The sequence below is a fragment of the Podarcis liolepis genome (genome assembly GCF_965112155.1).
Source record: "Podarcis liolepis genome assembly, chromosome: 3".
Taxonomy (NCBI): Eukaryota; Metazoa; Chordata; class Lepidosauria; order Squamata; family Lacertidae; genus Podarcis; species Podarcis liolepis.
In genome coordinates, this window is record NC_139557.1 from 53,571,776 (window position 1) to 53,590,098 (window position 18,323).

General features: G+C 41.9%; 1 protein-coding gene across 26 annotated transcripts in view; it reads right to left on the reverse strand.

Annotated features, from left to right (window-relative positions):
• The window catches only part of FYN (FYN proto-oncogene, Src family tyrosine kinase), a 116,708-nt gene that overhangs the window by 72,398 nt on the left and 25,987 nt on the right, over positions 1–18,323 (reverse strand). Inside the window, exon 1 of one of the 26 annotated variants that reach the window (XM_083497832.1) lies at positions 5,557–5,667. The exons of 22 other annotated variants lie outside the window; for them this stretch is intronic. The gene's annotated coding sequence lies outside the window, so the exon portion shown is untranslated. Of the gene's footprint in view, positions 1–5,556; positions 5,668–18,323 lie in introns of those variants that run through there. 3 more of the 26 variants (XM_083497830.1, XM_083497841.1, XM_083497819.1) reach the window with 3 other exon arrangements.

Genomic DNA, 18,323 nt, shown 5'->3' on the forward strand with positions numbered 1-18,323 from the left:
TAAGAGAGGCTTTATCTAGAACTTCTGATACACACTGTGAAGACAAAACTGGCTTCAACAGTTTTCCTGCCATAGCTGATTTAAAATGGTTGCAGAGAGTCACCCAATCTGGACTCTGATGATCTTCTGCAAGCCCCCATCTTCTCTTGTGACACTACCTGTCTGTTCCTAATCACCCTATTTTCAGCTGTAGAAAACTTTCTGGAAAAGCAAAATTTTCCATTTTCTGAGTTCACTATTAATAATAAATGAATGCCCATTGCAAAATACAATATTAAAAGTAAAAGAAACATTTCAAAATAAATGAGTCTCTAGGGCATTTTCCAGTGCAAACTGAAAACTTTCTGATGCAAAGTACAGTACCATATGCAAAATTTCCATTCAAAATTTTATGGAAACCTACATTTCTGCTCCTTCCTCAGCCTGTTTGAGGTGTCCTCCTCTCCACTGGCATAACCAACTGCACATTGCTTCTTAACTGCCGTGCTGTGTAGCCCACCTTGGGGAAAGCCTATTTTTCTTGGCAGAGAGGGCAGTGGCTTAAAGACAACTTTCATCCTGTGTTCCTTCTACTGCAGCGTTGGAGAACCCTTTTGGCTCCACAGACCAATTTTAGCATGTGTGCAGGTGTACCTACCTGTTGATCACTTGACATCAAAATAACAACAGGTGACTGGATGCTCTGAAATCCCAAAGTAGGGACCTCCAGCAGACTTCTGCTCTACTGCCTATCATCAGTTGAATTCTGCTTTCCATTGCAAATACGCAACCAGGAGTGAACCCAAATGTGCACCGGCAGCTGCATCTCTATGGGCATGGTTTGATGAACATGGCCTTGTGGGCCAAATCTGAAGTCCTGTCAAGCCAAGTTTGGCCTGTGGATCTGAGGGTCCCCACCACTGTTCCATTGGGATGGGCCTGACAATGGGTCTAATGAACACAGCTGACTACTGTCAGCCAAGGCAGCACCGGTCAAAGCAAGGCAATGACAACACTTTAGGCTGACCGGTGCTATATACACTATCTACCTTTGCAGAGGATTCAGCAAATCAAACACTAAGGAATGTGCTGCCATATCTGAAGGGAGGAGATGAGAGAAAATCACACCTGTTTGTTTCCACTGTGTGTCAGGCCTTATGGACAGCTGTGAGGGTCCAAACATTAGCATCCTACTCTCCATCATATTGTGTCCTCATCTTAAAGATATCTGATGGCAAGGAATACAGTGGTGCCCCGCAAGACGAATGCCTCGCAAGACGAAAAACTCGCTAGATGAAAGGGTTTTTCGGTTTTGCGTTGCTTCGCTAGACGAATTTCCCTATGGGCTTGCTTCGCAAGACGAAAACGTCTTGCGCTTTTTTCTTAAAGCCGCTTGAAGAGGCGCAGTTGCGACGGACCGTGCTTCACAAGACGAAAAACATCGCAAGATGAAAAGACTCGCGGAACGAATTATTTTCGTCTTGCGAGGCACCACTGTAAAGGGACAAGACACCACAGATATAGTGTGAGAAAATCTGGCAAGTTCTGTTCACATTATTCACCTTGCAATGATATACAACTCCTTGAAAACTAGAGGATATAAACAGCTGACTACCAAGCACAAACACTCAAGTGAGATGGGCAGAGCTAAGCATACCTCACTTTACCAGTCCACTCACTTTACTTTGTGAAATTCCTTGTCGACTATGGCTATTAGGTAGGTAAAACCAGTTATAAAATGCAAAGCTGAACAAACAATCTTCAAAGTATCAGGACAAAGTGAGGAGTAAAACAGAGGCGCATGAGAAAGTTGTGTTGGTTCAAGTGTTAGGTGAAACATAAGTAAGAATGATAGCTATGATAACCAATGCCAATTCCAATACCTGATTGCACATAGTGGGGAACCTGAGGCCCAGACATGAAGGCGGCACTTCAGGTGTCTCTATCTGGCCCTCAGGACTCTCCCTAGGCCACATCTCCTTCCCAAGCCACATGTCTTATTCCCAGGCCACACCCCTCACTCTCTCTCTCCTCCGCATCCTCCTTGAGTGCCCTTGTGTGACTGGAGCTGTGATAATGCTTCCTGCTTGCCTCGATTGACAGTGTGTGGGTGTGAGTGTGTAGAAACTTCCAACTTTTGCATGGCTGGAATGAAGCCCACTGTAAGAGCCACATCCATTGTTACACCCATTTCTGCCTCTGCCTCTACCAACATGCAGCTCTTGGAAGGCTCCTGCTGAGAGCATATAACCATCAGGCTGAAAAGAATTCCCCACCCTAATATAGTAAAAAAAGAAAAGGTCTAACCAAGAGAGCATTGTTAAAAAACAAAACAAAAACAGCCTGCAGGTGCAAGCCTGGATTAAGACTCATTCATAACACTATTAGTTATAAGAAAACATTTCTATTTCATTTTTAAAGGAACTGCGCTTAAAAAAATAAGCCATATTTTAAAAACTGAACTGGTTTTTTTAAAAAAAATCTCTTACACAGAGCCATTCTTGTAACGCCAATGCCTCCTTTTTGAACTTGAGCAATAGATAGCTACATCACACCACAGGAGGAGAGAAAATGCCACCATGTGCTTCAAATGTCAGCCTTGTTCTACTTTGCTTTGACATTAGAAGTCTGGCAAGATATTCTAAACAAAGAGAGCACTCTGGAATTTGATAGAGTGGAAGGGTAGCCACAATTTCAGAAGTATTTAATAGGGGTGAGAAGTGACCACAAGATTTGCCTTGTATCTGCCGTGTTTGAGAGCATCCTGATCCGTATTGTTTATTGTTTTGATTCAATTCTTTATTTGGGTCCAAATCTGATACGTTAAATCTGCAGCTCTATTTTATCCCCATATAACGGGGGTAAAACACATTGTTATTTCAACATCTCTCATCCACAACACTGTGGTTGAAATGCCCTGGGAAAGTAATTCCCAGTGGAGAAGATGGAGAAATGTTACTGGGTGACAGAGAGAAGGCAGAACTGCTCAACACCTACTTTGTCTCTTATCTTCACCCAAAAGGAAAACGGTGCCCAACCTTGTGATAATAGAATAAAGAATGTAAGGAGGGTGCTGCAGCCCAAGACAGGAAAAATAGGTAGTAAGGGAACACCTAGCTACTTTAAATGAATTCAAATTTCCAGGGTCTCATGAGCTTAACCCAAGAGTGCTAAAGGAGTTTGTGGATGGTCTCAGAAGGTCTCTCCATAGAAGGAAAGGAGCGAGAGGCTTCCCTGCTCTTCTGTTACAACCAAGTGCTACTGAGTTCTCTGCTTCAGCATTACATGAGATTTCAGAATACCTGTGGAAATTACTTCCATACATGTAGAAAAAGCCCAGGTAAATGACAATGAGTTTTTGGAGATCAGCAAGGCAGACTTTGCTCAAGACAACACTATGCTCAAGCAATTTCTGCAATTCATTTTAAAATCTGCTCATCATGAGTTTCTTTTTTGAATATTTGATTTTTACAGGGTTATTCATTCAGATCTACATTTCATTTTCTTTTATCCAATTTTCTATACAAGTAATGAACCAATAAACCAAGATGAGTAAGTGCTGACCTATTTCAATCAAATGCCTTAATTTGTATTAAATTAAAAGTGTAGGAGGTCCCTCCTTGGCCCCTCAAAGCACCAGATGCTGCTCCTAGCTTCCCTCCAGCTTCAAGCATCAACCTTTGTTTAACTGGTGCTGTCCCTACACCTAGTTTCCTGAACTGCATGCATGTAGTTGGGTCCCTATGAAAGCTATGCTGTACCAGATCTATATTTCGTGCTGAATAGTTCTTTCCCCAACTCTGGGAAGGGTTGTGGGGCTTTAATTTGCAGGCAAAGGGATAACACAAAATGAGACATTGAAAGTAGGACAAAAAGTTAGAGAGGAGGTACTTCCAGGCAACCTGCTTATTGAACATTCATACTAATTTGTTTGCAAATAAGAGGACACTAGCTCTTTATTGAGGATTTGTTCTGATTTGTGTGCAGGGAGTTCAGCAAATGTTATCCCACACTTTTCAGGGCCTTTCACTGTTGCAGTGGTACCTCAGGTTACATACGCTTCAGGTTACAGACTCCGCTAACCCAGAAATAGTACCTCAGGTTAAGAACTTTGCTTCAGGATGAGAACAGAAATCGTGCTCCGGCAGTGCGGCAGCAGCGGGAGGCCCCATTAGCTAAAGTGGTGCTTCAGGTTAAGAACAGTTTCAGGTTAAGAACGGACCTCCGGAATGAATTAAGTACTTAACCCGAGGTACCACTGTACTTTTCTTATTGCAAAAAATCTGTTTTTGAGAAGTAAATTTCTTGCAAAATAGTTCCAAATCAATTCTAATTGTGTAGCCTGAATTTGATGGTCTGTGATTGAATCTCAGCAGGAAACAGTGACACAGTCTGGAGGTGCCCAGCGACAGAGGAAAAGGAAAGGGAATAAATATAACCTGACCAAATAAATTGGTTCACACCTCTGCCACAATCAAAGCTAACAAAGACCATAGAATGAACACAAATATAATGTACAGCAGAGGTCTAAAAGCACATCCATCTCTGCAACTATGTATGTCTAGGCCTCAATGGTGTCTGGGAAACCATTTTCATACATTTCTTGTATACATACATGTGTGCAAGAGCAGTCAAGAAACACACACACACCTACATGGTTTTCTATTCATCATTTTATCTATAACTGGCACAAAATCATCAACACACAAGGACGTTGCAATAAACCATTCTGATGTTTCACAATGATAAGACCTATAAAATGCCTTCCTTTCACACACAGAGCTCACACAAGAAGTAATGCACAGCTTCCTTCACTCTCATTATGTCTTGTTCTTGAAATAAGCATTTCAGTGCCTATTATTTTGTTCAAGCTTGTGTTATTAATGCTGTTTCTACATCCAGCACAGAGAAAACAGACATATTTTTTTCTTACTTACAGAAATTTTTCTAAAATAACATAATGAGGGAAGCAAGATAATCAGGAAGTTCAAGTACATCAGAGATCTCAATTAGATTCAGGGTGTATTCTTTAGCTTTTATTAACCCTTTTGTATTGGTCGAATGCCACTGAAATAGACATTCTTCCATTTCTCTTTGAAAGTACTCCAAAGAGTAGAAAATACCATATACAGTGGTACCTCGGGTTACAGATGCTTCAGGTTACAGACTTCGCTAACCCAGAAATAGTACCTCAGATTAAGAACTTTGCTTCAGGATGGGAACAGAAATCGTGCTCTGGTGGCAGCGGGAGGCCCCATTAGCTAAAGTGGTACCTCAGGTTAAGAACAGTTTCAGATTAAGAACGGACCTCCATAAGGAATTAAGTTCTTAACCAGAGGTACCACTGTACAGTTACAAACAGGAGGAAACGACCACACAAATAAAAGTTAACAAGACATGTATCACCACTGCTACTAGTCTAGCTGTGCTTTGGTCCTTCTTCCCTGTCAACCCTCCTGCAAAGCATAATTCGATAAACTATCCAGAAAACCCTAAACCCACACACAAACTCAAAGGCTTCATCGAATATATCTTGCCCAGGTGTTACTATGAATTCACAAGGGAACTTTTACCAACCTGGTGCCCTCCACAGCGGCCAGCAGCGTCCTGACCAGTATCTCTTGAAAGGTCTCAGTAAATACTTCCTTAAAATCTAAAATGCATAAAACACTGTTTGCTCTTCTCATCTGCAGCGGCACAGTCTCTCATACATTATATAATCCCCCCTTAACATGCATGCTTTTCATTGGATGCCAGGACTGGGTACCCTCCCTCCCTCCTGTTCTGAACAGAGGAGAGGTGCAAAGAGCTGAAGTGACACAACCTGCAAGTGTAACCACAGTGCTAAACAGATTGTGCTCAGGAAACAACAGTGTGAGCTTTTGGTTTCTGCCTGCTTGAAGACTTCTATCTCTACAGTAAGGAGGTTTCTGGAGCAATAATCACAATCATGTTCTAATCAATACAGATGTACTGCAAACCATGGTTTACAAACTCATTTCAAATCATGGTTTCTGGTTTCTAGACATTTGCAAACCATGGTTTAGCTATTCAGATGGCATGATGTAGATGATCATTCCAGGTTTCATAAACCATGATTATGAAGCCAGAACAAATGCCAGGGATGAGTTTTTCTCCTCTTTCATACCAATGTGGCACTTCATTTCTGGATTGTATTAAGACAGTTACCCCATTATGTCCAACCAAGGAATTCTAGCTTACTATCATATCTAGCTTAATATCATATGTTAATATAACACACCTTAAGCCAAAGTGTCTTGTTCTAACATAAGAGGGAACTGTGGCTTAATACAAGCTAGAAATAAAGCACTGAGGGGGTACATGAAGGAAAAGCACTAGTTTTGTTCTTGGTTCCAGATCATAGCTAAGGAAGAGAGAGTTAAACCATAATCCCTGATCTGGATGATACAGCTGCTGTATCACGCTGAGCTAAAAGGACCAGCAAGAAACAAAGTGGGTGCAACCTAATCTCGAGAAGATTCGCACAGTCCTGATAAGCCATGACTTGGCTTACTGTGACGTGTGAACCAGGCCACTGTGTTGATGGATGCCTTACTGTGTGTTCTTTACTGATGACAAGGTATGAAGCTTTCTACTTCATCGCATTGGAAATAGTTCCAGGAAGGTCTCCTCTTTTTCCTGGTGTTTAAAAAAATTAAAGTGTAAGGTAACTACAGTGTAAAGGCAGTGCCTTCCTTCCTGGAGGTACTGTGTGATATAGGTGAACGCTTCCAAGAATGAACTCTAATGCAGTTGCTTAGTGCTTCTTTCAGATTGTTGATTTAATTCACCCGGCGATAATAGGTAACACTTAGAAAGTGCTGCCCAAAGGAGAAAACTTATAAAAGCAAAAAAGAGTCATCAGTTTAGTAAATCCCCTCAATTGCCTAATCCTCCAAAAGCCCTACTAGTAACAGTCTTTTCAGGCTTGCTATTTTTTAAAATTGAAATTATGAATGAATTAATAAGGTTTGAAATAAAATCCATTCTAGTTTGCAGTTAGCACAGAATTTTTTAAAGCTGTATACAGATGCATTATGACTCCTATTTAGAATCCATTTATAACAATACGCATTACTCTTCCTAAATCTCAGGTGGATAAGTGCACACAAATCTGAGTTTTGCTGTTGTATTCCAAAACACATGTCAGAGGAAGTACTGAAAAAGAATTTGGGACAGGTGGATCTCTGGATGCTCTGCATATCCCTTTGCATGAAGCCATACAACACTGGAGATCAAAAGAGATTTGCAGAAGGCAAATGAAGACAAAGGGCTGTATTAAGGATTTTTCTTACCTGGTTAAAAAATCCAGCTTACTACATTTTTTAAAATCTCTGTACCCTTTGCTTGGCTATCCTGCCTGTATTTAAAAAGATTACTGGTTGATAGCCTTTGGCTTTCACTACTGGTTTACTGTCTCCAACTTATGGCTTATTAGAACCCACAGCAATAGGATATACTGTGGTACCTCAGGTTACATACGCTTCAGGTTACATATGCTTCAGGTTACAGACTCCGCTAACCCAGAAATATTACCTCGGGTTAAGAACTTTGCTTCAGGATGAGAACAGAAATCATGTTCCGACAGCGCGGCAGCAGCAGGAGGCCCCATTAGCTAAAGTGGTGCTTCAGGTTAAGTACAGTTTCAGGTTAAGAACAGACCTCCAGAACGAATTAAGTACTTAACCCGAGGTACCACTGTATTTTAAAACAAGATAGGTTTTTGATAGTACAAACAAGTTTCTAGAGAATGTTCTTAATCACTCATAATGTGAAATGATTCTCAATTCATTTCCTTCAAAAACGAGAATGAAAGGTGGTTTCTTAATCTTCTCCTGGAAGAAAAAGGAAACAAGCAATTGATAATTTCCAGAGTTATACATTACAGAACTGAACTGGAGGTTCCTTGACTGAAAATTAATTCACTACATTTACTGCTGAGGAAATCCAAAACTCGTGCAAATTTATTCTACTTTTGAAGATTATGTTAAAATGCAAAGCCATATAGATCTACAGTAACTTCTGGTATGATTATAGGCTCTGGGGAAAGATTTGTAGCATAAATGCAGCTGTCATGTTAACAACTTTCTAACCTCCAAAGATATTTTTAACTCCATCCATGCAATTACAAGTATTGATTCCTTTCTTTCTATTTTATCCAAAGCTACAGTTGCCTCTGAAAAGTATAAAGTCAGCCCTTTGAAGTTCTTAACTTTTTCAAGCTATACTTTCCCTCCTATATATTTATAGAAACATCAGATATTCTAAACTGTGTCATTTAGCTTACTTATAAGTCTCACTTCCATTTGGAAGCAGTTTTAGCATTCACACAGATCTATTTCACAGAACAAATGCTGAGCAGAAAAGACAAGGACATTTTTATATATAAGCAAATGCACTGGTCTACTCAGCAAGAGCAAAACACAGCTTTTTGATCTAGTAACAGGCTCCGAACCACGTACTAGTGCCACATGGCATATAATATTTTAAAACTAGTTTTAGACCAAATGTTAACTTTAGAAACGCATTCAGTGGCTTCCCATAGTACCCAAAGAGAATCAAATAGCCACTCAAAGAAGCATACAGGCAACTCCCCGTTTGCAAGGGGGTTGAATTCCAAGGCACCGCACGAGTTGGCAGGACGTACGTAAGACCCCCCCCCTTCCAGTGCTGAAAACAGTGCACGGATCAGTTCTACGTGCCTCAAATGTGTGCAGATGGGGAGTTGCCTGCATCTGGTACCCAACATCTCTATCCAATTAGTATATTATGTTATTTATTAATTCATTTAATTTATGCCCTATATCCTCAAGAAATTTCAAAGTTATCATGCCAATTACAGGAAGAGTCGACGTATTGATACATCAAGAATATAGGATAAATGCACCTGCAAAATCTGAAAAGTTGTGGAATTGCTTCATGTGTAACCTACCTAGCTCACAGCACAACCTGCATTTAATCAAGCTTTGGCTCAATTTGCTTCTGTCAGTTTTGCGGTTGCATGGCAGGCTTAAATTGCTAGCTAAGCATATGATGAGGCAATCACACAACTTCACCAAGAGCCACAAGCAAAATGAAAACGCGAGCAGGGTACTTCATGTATGAGAGGAGGGTTTCAGAAAAGCATACCCAGGGCACACAGATACTACAAAGTTTCATATTGGTTGGGGAAGAAATCTTTAACTATCACGGCCTTCTCCTAAGGATCTTTTGCTGTTTGGCAAAAGTTCAAAGAATTTGCTCGGATTCTAGAACTGTAATCGTATACATGTTTACTCAGAAGTAAGTCCTACTGTTTTTAATGGGCCTATTCCCTAGTAGGTATGTTTAAGATAAATGTATGCTCTTTTGGAGGTCAATTCATCCTCCATAAAAGGGAGGGGATGAATGGTTACTTTTGGGGTGGGCAGATAATGGGGAAGGTCACTCTCCCATCCCAGGGACATGGTGTGGCCAAGAGCAGCTAAGCCTCTTACAAAACCCCTGAAGACTGAATATAATTGTTTTTGCTGCAGCCCCAAAATTGACATGCAAAAACTTCAGACCAGCATCAATTAGGGATTGCATCCCAGGGTTCTTTAAGAAGATGCAATTACTATTAAATCAGTTAAAAGTTTACCACATAGCAATGCATCTAGAAGTATTACTCAAAACATCTGTCAAAGCATAGGGAAATTGTTTTTTATTAGTTCATTAAAATATAAGGTGCTTTTCCATCCAAAAACCCCTTGAACAAGGAAATGGGGGTTAAAGCAAACTTCCCACTGAGAACTAAAATGTGAAAAGAAACCCAAATTGCCCTTTCAACCAAGGAGAAGCTAATCCTCAAAAGTTAACAGAATATCTCAGATTATCTCAAGACTGAGTTCTTTGCGTGACTCATTTGTTCTTCCAGCACAACAAAAATGCCGACAATCAGTGTTAAGTCTTGACTGTGTAGCCCGATAATCATTCCATGTCTACAGAACATACCACCACAGGAATTATTAACACATCTTGGGTTGCAACATTTTCCACTTAGTTCAAGTCACCCTCCAGGTTTTTTTTTCTACTTAAAAACTCTAGGCAGCCTGCAAACTCCAAATATTTTCACCATTTTCATCCAAGAAGATGGAATAACAGACTCATTGACATGGTAAGGTAGAGGTAAAGGTAAAGGTAAAGGGACCCCTGACCATTAGGTCCAGTCGTGGCTGATTCTGGGTTGCGGCGCTCATCTCGCTTTATTGGCCGAGGGAGCTGGTGTTTGTCCACAGACAGCTTCCGGGTCATGTGGCCAGCATGACTAAGCATGACTAAGCCTCTTCTGGCAAACCAGAGCAGTGCACAGAAACGCCATTTAACTTCCCACAAGTATTTATCTACTTGCACTTTGACGTGCTTTCGAACTGCTAGGTTGGCAGGAGCAGGGACCGAGCAACGGAAGCTCACCCCATTGCGGGGATTCGAACCACCAACCTTCTGATTGGCAAGTCCTAGGCTCTGTGGTTTAACCCACAGCGCCAGTCATCCCTTAACACACTATTCAGAAGCAATGCAGATGCTGCAGAGGTGTTTGCCATGGGGGGAGGGTAGAACAGCACTGAAGAAATGGTATGTGATTGTTAAAAATGAACAGACTCAACTAATCAAAGCCCACGAAAGGAATCTTGTAGCCCCAGGTCTGATAGGAAACTGATAGAGCTACTTCAAGACAATGCTTACCAAGAGTTACTTACCAAGGCCTACTTAATCCAGAAGATAGTGGGCCATGGTGAAAGTCCTTAAACATGTATACTTCATATGTGTGCTCAGTCACATTAAAATGTACCTGCCATGTATGCTGCCCAATTCATTTGTAAATGTAGCATGCCAGTGATCAATGGCCTGGTTTTGTTAGGATGATGACATTACACATGAAAGGGAAAGCACACATGGTAACTGCATTTAAATGTAATCAGGCACATGTGAAGACTTTACACAGGTAAGATCATGCCTGTATAAATAAAGCCTAAGGAGAAGTTACAAAATTAGGGTTTTCTGTGTCTCTGCATTTTGCCACCAAAATGTTTTAAAAGAACATTGTTCAGTGCCTTCACCCAAATTCTCTTCCATTTGAGGAGTATGACTTTGGACATATTCATGTCACAGGAGTAGCTGAGGGCACAGGACTTGATGATCTCTTGCTGCTTGGCTTTCCTTAGCTTTCTGCATTACATCTCCTTCTGGGCTTTTGCAGTATCTGTTCCTTACTTTAGCATCTAAAAGCACATTCTGATGCTCTCCCTCTCCATTGCCCAGGGTTGCTGGGGGTGAGGAAGAAAGAGAAGTAGTGTCAAGGACCCACCCTTACACTAGGAAGCTCATTTCAATCTGTGGATTCATTCACTTATGGGGTGGGGGGAACTGTTGTGAACAACCCACCCAGCCTCTTATTTCAGTTTTGCTGTGGGCCCATAAACCCTCCCCTAACTTCTGCCAGTTCGCACTATCCTCACTTCTTTTTCAGTGGCACTGCTGGAATTCAAAATGTTTCACTTCCTTTTTATTTTTAATCTTTCATGTTATTCTTTATAAAGCACAGACTTCTGGAGGCTTCTACTACCCTCACAGGGCTTCTTTGGAGGTTTTTCTTGATTCAAAAGTAAGGAAAGCCAAACAGAAAACAACAAATGCTGTCACTGAAGTAGAATAGCTATTTTCCTTTTTACAAAGCCTCTCCTCAGAAAAACTGACACCAGAGCATTGTAGTCTACTATTGGATGCAATTGCTGCCTGCTGAGTTTCCTTTGTCTTCTGTTCACAGTTTCCATCACTGGCTGAACTATTTTTATCAAGGCCGTTATAACCTGCAAAAGCATGAAATGGACTTTAGTCCATTAAAGCATATACCATAATAAATTTGTCCGCTTTTAAGATTCTTTTAAGCCACAATACAATTTTGTTGTTCTTTCACATATATAAGGCTGCATACGTCTCTGGGCAAATGAACTCATGTATATCTTCCATCTTCTCCTTAGAAGCTTTGCTTATCTGGACTAGGGAAGTACCATCAGAAAGCTCAGAGGAAGGAGAAATTAACAGGCTAGTTATGGTTTTCTGTAACCCACTACCTCAGAAGAAATGCCTTTCAAATGCTTCCAAGAACTACATTTGAGGAAACCCCATGATGACTGACAGGATACTTGGTGCCAGTGCTTTAGTAATACCACTAACTAACTGATACATCAGTTCCTTCCCTCGTATCTTATCTATTTGTCAGATACCAAATCACAAGTCTGATTGGTATGATGGGGGGGGGGACCGGGACCAGAAGGGTGCTGAAAGCTGCGGCCAGTTCAGCAACACTACAACACTGATAAGAAAATAACTACAGTAGTAGCTTGGTTTAAGAACAGCTTAGTTTATGAACAACTTGGATTAAGAACGCTGCAAACCTGGAAGTAGGTGTTTTGGTTTGTGAACTCTGCCTTGAAATAAGAACATGTTTCGCTTCCTGTTGAGTGGGTTCCATTTGTAAATTGAGTCTGCCGTTGCTATGGGAAAGCAAGCCTTGGTTTAAGAATGCTTTGGTTTAAGAATGGACTTCTGCAACGGATTAAGTTTGTAAACCAAGGTACCACTGTATTTAAATACACCATAAAGCCTGTTACATGCAGAAGGTGAGCAGAAATTAGGACAAGCCATTTCCTAGCAGAGGACAGTTAATGCAAGTTAATGACATACACTTTTATGTCCAAATGGGAGCTTTACATTAGTGGCTGGTGCTAAACTGTTTAAAGATTCATTTTACCAGATGTAAGAATATATACTAAGTCACACTACTGGTACATCTATCTATACTGACTGGCAACAGCTATTCAGGCTTTTAGGCGGGGGTCTTTCCCAGCCCATCCTAGAGAGACCAGGGATTGAGCTTGGAACCTTTCTGCAGGTAAAGCAACTGTTCTACCTCTGAGCTATGGCCTTCCTAAACAAACAAGGCGACAGCAATGCTAAGGAAAAAACTAGACTATAATCTCTTCTATCGTAAAGGTTTCAAAATAAAATGAACCAAAAGCCCAAAGTTCCACACTCTTTCTAGCTGTAGAGGAAAACATGTCCTCTCAGCAGCCATTGCAAAACAAATTAATAGATTTATCACTAAAAAACAAACAAACCCCACAAACACAAATTAATGTTTGTTTTAAAATTAAATTAACGGTAGTTAAGGGCTTTGTTTTGACCTATAAAGCCTTAAACAGCTCGTACCCTTAAACCACAATACTTCAATAACTGCCTCTCCCCATATGAACCAACCTGGACCCTGTGATCATCATCTGAGGCCCTTCTTCATGAGTCTCCTCCACATAAGGTCCAGAGGGCCTCTTCTGTGGTGGCTCACCATTTGTGAAATGCTCTCCCCAGCGAGGCTTGCCTGGTGCTGACATTGCATATCTTTAGGCGCCAGGCAAAAACATTCCTCATCTTCCAGGACTTTGGCTAATTAAACAATCGATGGCCTTTTAAACAGCGGGGGGTGTTATTGTTTTTGTTTGTTACTATGTTATGCATTGTTGTGTTTTTATATTGTAAGCCACTGTGATCTCAGATAAAGGGTGGTATAGAAATTTAATAAATTATTATTACTTTTGGAACAAAACAAGAAGTCATCTGCATGATATCTTCCACAGCTTTTCTACTTGTAAGCAAACGAGATTATGGGAGATATAGCCCCAGTCCAAGGGATCCCAGCACTATGTAAGACAGCATAGAAAGGTTAATGGTAGTTACTTTCAAAATTATAATAACATGGAGAATGCGGCTGCAGTATAAACAAAGTAGGTTCCAGAGATCATTTAGGGGTTATAGTGGACAGCATAGCTGGTTCTAGTTTTGAGTAGCCTCAGCAGTATCCCATCAAATGGGTCATCTGCCCACCAGTTTCCTCTGTTCAGTGCAGCAGTGTTGCCCTCTGAGGACACTGAGACATCAGTAGCTGCCCAATGGTAGACCCCTATAATGTCATCCAAGTATGCAGGAGGTCAGCACTGGGACAGAGGCACTAAGCTACAGTCCTCATCCAAATTCATTAATCCCTGGCCCTCAGGCATGAAGCACCCACCACATTAGCACCAAGATAGTTTTAACATTTTAAAAGAAATAATTTTTGTGTACCTAATATTTTATTGCTCCTGACAGTTGCCAAAGAGCACTAGCTTTGAATAATTCGTTTATGAACTGAACAGTTGTGGTATAGGCAAGCTTCCCACACACTGCTTAACCATGTGGCTTCATTAGGAAATGGAAAAGAAAAGCTTATTCAGTTTTTATGACTATTCACCCTTTAGCATCTCAGCTGAGGGGGACAAGTGATCCTATTTATGTGAGCTGCAGCCATCACGTTTTTTTGTTTTTGTGAGCTGGAAGCCACAAGCCTCATTTAATGCAGACCAATGAATATGCCAGCCACGTTCTGAAAATGCTTATCTTAAAAATATCGGGAATTGTTTGCACTTTAAGTTGCAAGCAGATTTAGAAATACTGAGCAAATTTACTGTGTGTATGTGTGTGTGTATTGTATTGTATACACATTTGAAAAACACACACTCCACTATGAATGCAGGCTTTTTTTTTTCAAGGAAAAAAACACAAGGGCAGCAATTGTTGTCTTTTGCAACAAGGATAAAATGTTTGAATATACTTTCATCAACCTCTTGATGCACTCTGCAGAAGAATACTGAGCTAAACAATGACTCAACTGCACTTTTCTTCTCTGTTCCTTCTGTGTACATTCAAGCCACTGCCACATTCTGCCGCTTAGTCTAGTTACTATATAACCTCTTTTGCTAGCCTCCACTCATGCCGAATACCTTGAGAATGGATGTCCTAAAGCTCTCTCTCTGCCACTACACTCATTACCATTGTTCCAATCCTTAAAACCTTTAAGTCTCACTATCAGTTTACAAACTGAAATGAATTGACTAGTATTTACCACTCCACCTCTGATTATTCCCCCCCCCTACACTAACAGTCACTGATTTGTCCTTCTCCTTTTGTCCTTAGTGCATAGCTCTATGTGCCTCTAGCCCAAATCACATCTGCATTTTCAAGCAGTTAAATTGCTATTCAGGAAATTCTCCCCATCCACTATTCCTGTGGATTATCCAATAACCTGCTTTGATATTGTTACTGCCACCCTCCCCTCTTGATAGTGTGTGGAAGGTAACACTTTCTTTGTTTGCCTATCCGGTGTACTTACTGGTCCATACTCTCCTGCAACTTGATGCAAATAGAATCCCATCATGTCATTGTCAACTCACATTTCTGCACTACTCCTTCCTACCCACACTTCATTCGAATATTTATTCCTTCTCTTTTCCCTTCTAGTTTCCTGTGAAGCTGACAACACCATGGAAAGCCCTGGTGAAATCGAAAGTTATCTTATCAGCTGTTGGTTTTTAAACAAGAACATAAAATTATACATGCCCTTTTGGAAAACAACAACGAAATAGACAAGGCTTTTTCCTGACCTTATTGGTTTGATCAAAGAAGAAAGAAAGGTTTGGAAGATGCTGACACAATCATAGAAAAGGAAGTAGAATTGGGTAAAGGAGCTGAACCCCTTAACAGTAACCAAAGTGACATAGTGAGGAGAGATTAAAATGCTAAAAAACATATTCCCAAGTAAGCCAAGCTCTATGGAAAATAGTTGGTGGATCGATAAAACTATTGCAGATTTCAAAAAAATCTGCTCAACAGCAACACACATGAAAAATGCAGAATGAAATGTGGTTGTAAATCTATCTTATATGGCCAGCAATCAATTTAATAGCATTATACAGTACAGTGGTACCTCAGTTTACATACACTTCAGGTTACATACGCTTCAGGTTACAGACTCCGCTAACCCAGAAATAATACCTCGGGTTAAGAACTTTGCTTCAGGGTGAGAACAGAAATCATGCTCCGGCGGTGGCGTGGCAGCAGCGGGAGGCCCCATTAGCTAAAGTGGTGCTTCAGGTTAAGAACAGTTTCAGGTTAAGAACGGACCTCCAGAACAAATTAAGTACGTAACCAGAGGTACCACTGTACATCAATTAATGCTTCATTTTTGTCTTTTACACATGCACAACAACAGTGGGAAAGAACCTCAAAAGCCCTTTTAAGCATGTGAAATCTGTCTTTGTCTTGTATACTCCTGTCTTAAACGCCTCTTGTCATGCTTGCATCAGCCTTATCCTCTACATCAACCAAATTAGCACATTATTCTGCCTTCAGATTTCTCCTTAAAGCAAAATATACTTTTGCCAAGATTTTCCTGGACCTCACATTTTCTACACAATGCTGGGTCAGCTAGATTCTACTGCATTCCCATGTAGCCTTTAACAAATCTTATCCTCTTTCCTCTATTTTCGTCTCATCTAGCTGCGTCCTTTCATTAGAAATTACATCAGTCCTGTCTACTCTGCAGCATTTCTACGATGCTGGCACGAAGCAGATATGAAATAGTATTCAGGTCAGGAGATGGGTCCCAAACAAAGACATTCTTTGCCCAGTGGTGGAGATTCCTTTCTGGCTAACAAGGCTGAGTCTCTCCCATGCAGAGTCTACCAGCATAGTCTGTAGTCCAAAGGCTCTTCCAGACTAGCAGGTGGTATTCAAAAACATACTTGAAATTCAGGTTGTTAAATTAAAATGGATTTGGTATGCTTGCATAACAAACAAACAAACAAACAAACAACCAGATGTAGAGGATCAAAAGAACACCCATCAGTTTACATGGGGAGGAGGAAAGCCAGTTCCTTTGTGACTTTCACTATTAGGGTTCTTGTTGAAAGTTTCAATATATGGATTTCCATAAATTTATTTCACCTATGCTGATATAAATCTTGACCGTTTGTAGGAAGGAAGAAAACTATCTAAATAAAATTGTAGCAACTGTAATGCAAACACAATTTTTATCTCATACAAAGAGATGGCTGCAACATGAATGCCTGGGCCGCCTTTTTGAGCAAGATCTTTCAGAGACCCTGATACCAACGATCTTACTTCTTTCCATACATTTTCCATTAGAATCATAGAATTAAATAATCTCTTCTTCAAATGCTGCTCCTACAGACATTTAGGCTGCAATCCTACTCACACTTACCTGGGAATCAATCCCTAGAAATAGCTCAAGCTTACTTCTAAGTACAGGATTGCGTTGCAAATCCACTGAAAATATCTCAACTATCCTGCACTACACTCTTTAAATTCACTCAGACTTGACTGTCCTTTACCGATATATAAGAAGAAGAAGAAGAGTTTGGATTTGATATCCCGCCTTTCACTCCCCTTCAGGAGTCTCAAAGCAGCTAACAATCTCCTTTCCCTTCCTCCCCCACAACAAACACTCTGTGAGGTGAGTGGGGCTGAGAGTCTTCAGAGAAGTGTGACTGGCCCAAGGTCACCCAGCAGCAGCTTGTGGAGGAGCGGAGACAGGAATCCGGTTCCCCAGATTACGTGACTACCGCTCTTAACCACTACACCACACTGGCTCTCATTAGAATCCTCCAGTAGCTACATCACAGATTTAATTCAACAACAACTTGGAAAAAATGTTTGAAGACCACTAAGCTTAAAGCAGTTAGCCCTGCAAAGGCATTAGTATGCTTTATACAGATCCAGGTAAGAAATCTGATTTGATTTATTCCAGCGTTTCCCAACCGCTGTTCCGCGGCACAGTAGTGTGCCATGGAACTTTGCCTTGTGTTCCGCGTGGAGGCGGCCAAGTCGGGCGGTGAGAGGCGGGGCGGCGGCAGCGAGCACATGCGGGGCTGCGAGCGAGCGAGCTCCCACCATCGCCGCTCGCTACCGGGCCTGCGCATCCGCTCGCTAGTGAGCGGGGAATCCCATCCGCCCCCACGTGAGGGGGAATCCCATCCCAGCCCCCGCGAGAGCAGGGGAATCCCATCCGGCCACGCCTCCTGGCCAGCCAATCGGCTGGCTGGAGGGGGCGTGGCTTACCCTTTTTAGGGCCGGAGCAGAGGGGGCTCGCCCTCTCTTCTCCGGCCAGCCCCATCGCCGCTCGCTATTGCCGCTACGAGGTGCCGCTACTGGGCCTGCGCCTGCTCGGCAAGCACACGTGGGGCGGCGAGCGAGCGAGCTCCCACGTCCGACGGCACCAGGCAGGGGCCCTTGGCCGTGCCGGTGCCCACCGTGCCCGCCTCCGCCCAGGAGGGCCGCAAGCAGCCACCGCCACCCCCGCCGCTGCCCAGCAACCGCGCCGCCACCCCCGGCTCCCCGCGGCGGGTGATCGTGCAGGCTTCGACGGGCGAGCTGCTCCGCTGCCTGGGGGACTTCGTGTGCCGCCGCTGCTACCA